Genomic DNA, 8,547 nt, shown 5'->3' with positions numbered 1-8,547 from the left:
TGTCAAGGAGTAACTCCTTATCTCCGAATGCAAACCGCATTCGATCCGGAATCAATTGCAACTTAGCAAGATTCCCATCATCCTTGGGTCAGGGTCATACCCTTCCAATACATTAGGTTTATTGTGGCAGGGACCAGCGACCATGTCGCTTTAGATTATTGTCGAACAACTGCTTCAAGGCAATTTACTTAACTTTTCTTTTCCTTGGCACCTTTCCCCAAGGAAAGTGAATAACATGATGATTACTCATCCTTAATAATTTAACTTCCGTCAATAACTTGTCACCCTCATTTCGAGAGATGACAATACTCTTTGCGAACAAATTCCACGACTATACAATGTTGCGGCTTGCGCGCAAGTATTGCATCTATTCTATGGAATCCTTTTATCCATTTCCTAGTGTTCCGACTGCGGGTTTTAACCCCTATCCGAGTAACAGGATTTTGGGGTATCCTTCAAGTCATTACAATTAGGTTTGGGTCATGATTCTAGAATGTGCAACTCTGTCGGAGTTCCACCGTGATCCTTAGGTTCACAGTTTTTGTCTAAAGCGAGGGCAAATTATCCTTCCGCTAAATCCTAGTTATCTCTTAGGATTCCTATGTTAATACGATTCCTTGTGGTTCATATTACTTAACCAATTCAATTTTGCCTGTTTGTGACAAGGATGATCCTTCTAGGGTGATAACCAAATTTACGGAATCGAATTCGCGTAATCAAGCGATTGATTGCCGTTCTCTTGGTGAGGTAAAACTACTCACTAATATGTACGCTAACTTTCTTAATAAATCAAACCTATTACTCTATAGTTTATGCTCTCAAACTTATGCATCGGCGAACCATACAACCTTTCCTTGGTGCACGATAGTTTGGTTACTAACTTTTCCTAGGCCCTGCTAGGTATTGCATCCACAATCGTACCTACAATCTTGTAGCATATCCTTTGGCGTCTTATGCAATTACACCTAGTTACGACCTCTTTACTAATTGATCATTTTCTCATGAAGACTACGTAATTTCCTAACATTCTCCTAGCCACTAAGTCGTGATGATACTCAACGAAAAGTAGTGTTATGCTATTCCATCTTATAACTATGTTTCAAATCATACGTTCGTTTTTTAGTGCCCTATTAGTTCTTTCTGAATGAAACCTTATGGTGCTAGACTTTCCTTATGAAATCATTATGAGAGGTATGCTACCAAATGTGCATATACGCTTAATTCATCCTATCTAAGATGCAACTAATGCACATATAAACTTCGTTTCCTTGCTTAGATTCTTTACCTTAATAAAATACCATCTACATGCATCTAAATCCCTAACCATTCAATCTTTCATAATGCTCAAAAAGATGCATTTCTTTCAATGCCTTTTAATCTAAACGTAACTTGAAATTTCCTTCCTACGCGCGCCTAACCATTTCTTATGCGGAATATAATACGAAAGAACCTGGACTTGTGGTGACGGGGTGATGTCCACTTGCACGTTTGGCGACGAACCTCCCGCGGTTGCCTCTTGGGATCTCTTAGGAGCCATCGTAGTCCTAATTTCGACTCACGATCTACCTTTGTGCTTGTATGCGGATGGTTTCCTCTTCGTAATGGAACTTCGACTAAAGCTTCGAACTCCCCTCGAATTTGAATTTGCGCGGTAATTGGACTGCTTGCGGTTTTAACAATCTCGTCCGAAGTCTTGTTGACGGTCCTTGTGGGGTCTTTATGGCCTCACCGTCTCATTCTTCGGAGTCCCGGTCTTTAAGGGATGTTGGGAAATACGCCGTGGGAAAGGCCTTTTGGGCCAAGGGTGGAAATTTGCCCTTAAAAAGTGGAAAAAAAAAGTGGATTTTAGGCTCGTGGGAAGGGGGTCTAGAGAGGCCCCCTATGGAAGCTTCTATAGAAGCTTCCAAAGAGCTTCTGGTGGGCACGTGGATAGGCCGTGGGCGACGTGGCGCAGGATGGCGGCCTGGCGAGGTGATCAGCGGCGGACGGGGGTCAGTCTGCGGGAGTCCAGGGTCGGCCGACGGCAGCACGGCGGAGGTGCAGTAGTCCGTGGCGAGGCTGGCGGTCGGCAGCACGGCGGACTTGGCGGCCAACAAGGCGACTGGAGGAGCAGCAACACGGCGGCTGGAGGAGCAGCAACACGGCGGGCTGGAGGCTTCTCACGACGGCTCTCCTCCTCCTCTCCTCTCAGAGACTTCTCCCTCTCTCCTTCCTTCTCACACGACTTCACTCTCTCTCTCTGTGTCCGTCAGCACACCCCCATCAAGGGGGGTGTTTTTATAGTCCATGGGGGTGGGGAGTGGGTCTCCCCCCACGTGGGGGAAGCTGCCCATGCAACCCCCACTTTCCCATCCCCCTCACATACTCCCTTTCCTCCAGCCATGCATCGGCTGGGGGAAAGGATAAACATAAAAAAATTTGAAATAAATTAATTGAATTTGCCCCTCCCAAGAGGGTATTCCCGTGCGGTTAGCGGTTTTTATCCCCCGGTTCAATTTACCACTCGCAGAGGCCCTATTTCTATCGTGCGGCTCACACATTACGCGGCCAATATTCCAAATGCGAGAAATACCCTTTGCACAGGGTTTGCACGGCGTGTGGGAAGTGATTTGATCGCGTGGAAATATTACATCAATCTTGCAACTTCCTCAACACACCTATGTCTACTACGACTTATTCACTCTAGTACAAAAATAGACCTGATCAAGCTAATCATGAAGGATAAGACAAAAACAAGGTCTCCTAATGGAGGCTCTTGATTATGCTTAATGTCAACTACAAAGTGCTTTGCTGACTAAACTAATGGTAGTAAGAATAAAATTTCTCATCCCTAAGTTGATGCATAGGACCCATTATGATTTTGTCCATGGAAGGAAGGTACATGATTGCGTTCTAAATTTCACCCTTGCTCTTGTCCATGGAAGGAAGATATACATGATTCCATTCCAAGTCTTATCCTTGCTCTTGATCACGATGTGTAGATAGGATAACCAGATTTATTGCACCTTGACTTCAACAAGGGCTTGGAAAAGGCCTATGATTGGACAAGTTGGTGGTTCATTGTTGTGCTAGGCTCTATAATTAGCAACAATAAGATTGACTTTCTTCTTGGCCAGTTGGGAGTGCAATGAGCTAGAGTGGTTGTTGCGCTTCAATTTCAGGAGAATTGAGGTTGGACAAGTTTCAAATATTTGAGTGGTCCCCTAGGAATAGGCATCCTATCTAAATAAAGAATAGATTGGTTGGTAGACTTCACACCAGAATAGGTAAGTGGTCTAAGGTCCCATTAACTTTGGAATGAAAGCTAGCCATCATCAATAGTGTGTTGGCTCCCTCCTAGATATATGTGTGCATAGTTTTCACTTTTGACACTATGACATGGCCTAGATTCAAGAAGCACTTATGGGACTTCCTATGGTCCTTTGGAAGTAAGCAATCCTCTCACTCTATCTCTTGCTAAGCTCTGATAGCAACCACCAACAATGGGACATAGGGGTTCCCCTTGTTATAGGCATCACATCTAAACAAAGTCGATTGGTTGGTGTCAAACTTCAAAACAACTAAGTGGTCAAAGGTCCCATTAAAGCTATAAAAAAGCTAGTAATAATCAATAATCTATTAGCAACTGCACCAATGTTTGTAGGCCCGACTTGAGTCTTGTTTTGGAAGTTAAAGAGTGTTGGAAAACTAAGTGCCCCAATAGTGGCTAGAGGACATGGATATTTTTTCTAAAAAGTACATAGAGAGTTGCATACTCTAATAGGCTCAACCTCATCGCTTGGAGAGTGGTGAGTAATGGCTTTACTAAGTGAAGTCTGTCTTAGCTAAGTTTGGAAAATGCTCCTTCCTATATAGCCTTTGCTACATGGTAGAAGAAAGTGTGCCCCATCTATTCTTGGAATGCATAAAAATAAGCGAGCTTTGGAAACAAATTAAGACGTGGATGGATACGCCAAATCCCAATGCATTCGTCTCCTTTAGGAATGTTGTGCGGGAGGATCAAGGGAAGATTGACAAGAAATGGAAGGCCAACAAATGATTATATTGTTTACATTGCACGCCATCTAGAAGGTTAGGGACTTTGTAGGGGAACATCTAGGGTAAGAGTTCCAATAAGATGACACCCCCCAAAAGCAAAACACCCCACCCTAGTTGAGTGTCACTTTTGCATTTAAAAATGCATTGCTTTTACATTTAAAGGTATTTATACAAATTTGATGTATTATACATAGTGTAAGCGAAACAATTGATTCATGTAAAATTTTATATATTTTGGATTTTGTAAAACTTTTAAACAATGCATATTGCCCCCTCATTGTCACTTGTTTGTTTGCTCTTCATTTATAAAAACTCTACTTGATTAAAAAGTCAAAATACCCCAAGTTTTTATATTTGAGTACCATATTATGATGTATATGCTTTGAGTATTTAAAATTGTTTTAAGTGAATCACTTTATATATATATATATATATATATAATGGGGGACTATTAGATGACACTCTATTGGTCCCTTTATCCTAGCTATTATTAGAAGACTCTGAAGCCAAGGTCCCTTGCTTTAAAGTTGCTTATATGAAGCAAATGTTAATGCTGAGTACTAGCTTCTTTTTATAATGTGGTGCCTTTTAGCCAGTTTTATTAAGGTACCCCAAAGTAGGGCATTTCATCCCGTAGGATCATGGAGCCTAATTGGCTAGCTTTATTGTAATGGTCCTATGTAATTGCCTAATAGGTAGTACACCTTCAATATACATATCATGATATGAATACATCTTATTCTCTTCCCATTTAAAGGAAGAAAAAATGGTCTATCCAATGGAAAAAAGGTAGAGGCTTAATTGCAGCCAATTTTTGGGGGAAAATAATGAGTTTTATAAGTAAAATGCTAGAAAATAGTGGGTTTCATCAATATAAACTTCGATTTGAATGTTCTTTGTAAATATCGCTTGGAAACAATACACTAAAGGATGGTTTTTTGTGAACACTAGTTTTTCAATTATTTAAAAAAAAAAATTGACTTGAGCTACAACCTCTTGGCCAACACTGGTTGAGATAAAGTTTATGTTTTGCCTTTAATATTTTGTGAACCTTGGTAATGTCCAACGTGGTAGCGATTTTGTGACGTGGAAACGCGTGAGTTGCCACGTATGCGCGGCCATGGCATTATGGTTTGACGAAGCAAAATATGCCATTTCTCATTTTCATTTTCTATTTTCAGCAAGATTTACTTGTCCAAGAATTTTTCTTCTCGTCTTCTCATTTTCCTCCTCCATCCCCAGCTCCTCTCACGAAAAACAGCGGGCCATTTCCTCTCTGCTGCTGTAACGCCATCGCCAGAAGCGGCCGCTATCTTCCCGTTTGTGGTCTGTAGTGAACGGAACTCTCCATTAGGCGGCCAGCTTGATCGATAATATCTTTTCAGGTAACTAACGATTTTCCTTCTCTTAATCCATCCGATTCCGTATACTGGTTAGTTCATCTGATTCTGCACCATATTCTGATTGCTTGTCAGTTGATTTCATCCATTTGGTCACCATTCATTGATAATTTCATCCATTTGATCACCATTCATCTATAATTTCATCCATTTGATAACCATTTATCAAGTCATTTCATACATTTCATCACCATTTGTCAATAATCTCATCCATTTGATAACCATTTCATCATTTTAGCAGGTTCCCGGATGATATTCCAGAGCTTAATCGTCAGTTTTCTGCCATAGACGAGTGTCAACCGCTGAGAGGATCGTTTCTTACGTTCTCTTGAAGATATGGCTTCTAAACTGCGGAAAGCCTTGGGCAGTTTCAAGGACCAAACTAGCATTTCCTTGGTCAAAGTAGGGGCAGGCAGCGTCGGGGCTCCAGACCTTGAGATTGCCCTCGTGAAGGCGACAAGCCATGTCGAGGCTCCAATAGACGAGAAGTATGTGCAGGAGATCCTTGCCCTCACCTATTGCTCGAGAGCCTACGCGACCGCCTGTGTCACAGGCCTTGGCAGGCGCCTGAGCAAAACGCGCAACTGGATCGTGGCGCTCAAGGCTCTAATGCTCGCTCACCGCCTCTTACGGGATGGGGATCCATTGTTCGAATATGAGCTCAAGCTTTCTGCAAGCCGAGGTATGTCGGTGCTTACCATGTCTGATTTCAGGGACGAGTCGCACACCAATGGCTGGGACTTCTCTGCATTTGTGCGTGCCTATGGCCTTTACCTGGATGAGCGTCTGGATTGTTCCATTGGACTGTTGGCAGACTCCAGACTTAAGCGTGAAAGGCAGCCGCCGTACAATGAGCCTAAGTATATAGTCACCTACAGCGATCATCGCTATGGATCATCGGGGCAAAGTTACCTTCAAGGTGATAGCAGGAGATCATCAGATGAAGGGAAGAGGAAGAGCAAGGCAGTGATATTATACATGCATCCAGAAGAGTTGATGGAGAAGTTGCCCTCATTACAGTATTTAATGGAAAGAGCACTAGCCTGTCGGCCTGCAGGTGCTGCAAAGGTCAATCGATTGGTTCATGCGGCCTTGTATGCGGTGGTTCGAGATAGCTTCCTGCTGTACCAGGATATACGTGATGGCTTGAATGTTTTGCTTGATGCTTTCTTTGACATGGAGCAGAAAGATTGCAGCAAGGCATTTGATGTGTACATCAGGGGAGCTAAGCAATTGAATGTGCTGGCTTCCTTTTACAGTCTTTGCAAAGCGCTGGGGCTCTGCAAGTCAAGCGAATACCCCACTGTGCAAAGAATTACAGAAGATTTACTGGCGACAATGGAAGACTTTTTAAGAAACCGAACCAGTTCACCTACGAGGAGGATGCGTAGCATGAATCAAGCTAATGATGGTAGAGGGGAGGAAGTAGTTGATCGTGGTGTCGCCAACAAGAAAGAATCATCTGTGCAATACATTAAGAGCAGCGGCGATAATCTTCTCGACCTTGAAGAACCAGCAATAATTTCTGTCGAGGAGCAGGAGAATAAGCTTGCGCTTGCTCTCTTTTCAGGCAGCGCAGAGACTAAGGTCAACACTACTACATGGGAGACATTTTCCTCTACGACTGCGGGAACGGGGCAGGAGGTAATTTCGGCGCCTCGATTCAGCAACCAGCAGGGCATGTCAATGACGGCTCCCAAGGTAGAATCTACAGGCTGGGAGCTTGCGCTGATCGAATCTCGGAGCGATTTGTCAAAGCCAATTGGCAAAGCGACATTAGCGGGAGGCTTTGATCGCTTGCTCTTGGACAGTTTGTACGAGCAAGGCCCAGTGCATCCCCAAGGCATGGCGGCAGCGACCCCAAATTTTGGCAGTGCAAGCAGCTTAGCTAGTGGTCGGCCTCAATATGGGAATAATAAAATTCTCGCCCTTCCTGCTCCTCCTGCTACTACAGATTCAAACGTCAATTACAAATATGAAGACCCCTTCGTGGCCTCACTCGAGGTCCCGCCACCTCCCTACGTTCAAATGGCTGAATTGAGACGCAAGCAAGAGCTTCTTGTGCAGGAGCAGCAGCAATGGCTGCAATACCAAGGTACAAAGGGCGCCATGCAGCCTTCCAATGATCCGTTCTTCGTCACATCGTTTCAAGCACCGTCCTATCCAGCTTACCAAAACGTCCCTCCGACACCTTCCTATCGGCCAGCTTACCGATATGTCAATCCTAACACTTTTAGCTATGTCTAATGATCCCTTGGTCTTTTCATTTTTCTGCGTGTAAAGTCCGTCCTCCAGAGCCCAGCTTGTCCATACGTTCGACTTGTAGCTCCTTCATCATATAATACTGATATACAACTCCTACAGCTAGCCCTCCTCCTCATAGAATCTATCTTTGGATAGTAAAGCTTAGAGTGGCAAATGCCTTTTCAATCCTTGTCGACTATTGCGTGCTTATGAAACTTCTGCAAAATGCAGTACAGTAACAGAGTTCTTGCAATTCTACTATTGCCAGAATTTGCCCCTCCCAACCAAAAACCCAACACGCGAACGACTAGCAAGACTCGTAGCAGAGTATTTTGTAGTGCTACTTGAGTCATCCTAGTTGGAATTTCTCACTCTTGGTTGGCCGCTTTTACATTTTTCTGCATCACCGGCATTGTCATGTCATGTTCTTGAATCTGTAGAAGTAAATCGTCTCATCAACCGTGGAACTTGATTTTGCTTAAAGACGTAATTATTAGAGCCCCACAACGATGTTCCGGAAGATTGAGGTTTGATGGCAAGTGAATCGTTAAATGTTAAAAAAGCTTAAAATTTTTTTTGAGGTTTTAAATTTTGAAATTTCGGGTCGTTTGAGTTATATTATGACCTAAAAATGTGCGTAATCTGAGAAGTTTTTTTTAAAGGAGAGGCTTGAGGCTTGAAATTTCAAAGATTGTCCCAAGTCTGCACCCAAGCTTTGAATTCACGCACCATGTACACACCCACATACTCGTACCACTTGCGCCACAATCTTGTTGCCGAGAAGAAGAAACTTACTTATCATTGAGGTTCAAACTATTTATATCAAGAAGAAGAAACTTACTAATCGTTCAGGTTCAAACTCTTT

The 8,547-nt window shown here is 43.1% G+C and overlaps 1 pseudogene across 2 annotated transcripts; it reads left to right on the top strand.

Moving 5' to 3' along the window:
- Positions 1-5,224: 5,224 nt before the first annotated feature.
- On the top strand, positions 5,225-8,177 carry LOC148034668 (putative clathrin assembly protein At4g32285 pseudogene; annotated as a pseudogene). Of its 2 annotated transcripts, none has more exons than XR_015691107.1 (2): positions 5,225-5,423; positions 5,680-8,177. The product of XR_015691107.1 is annotated as a putative clathrin assembly protein At4g32285 pseudogene, transcript variant X1 (transcript). The 2 variants fall into 2 exon arrangements; XR_015691108.1 differs by having other exon boundaries at positions 5,677-8,177.
- The last annotated feature ends 370 nt before the right edge of the window (positions 8,178-8,547 follow it).

The sequence above is a fragment of the Lygodium microphyllum genome, chromosome 6 (genome assembly GCF_053477565.2).
Source record: "Lygodium microphyllum isolate KBCC chromosome 6, Lygodium_microphyllum_v1.1.10, whole genome shotgun sequence".
NCBI lineage: Eukaryota > Viridiplantae > Streptophyta > Polypodiopsida > Schizaeales > Lygodiaceae > Lygodium > Lygodium microphyllum.
This window is presented reverse-complemented; position numbering and strand designations above follow the sequence as displayed.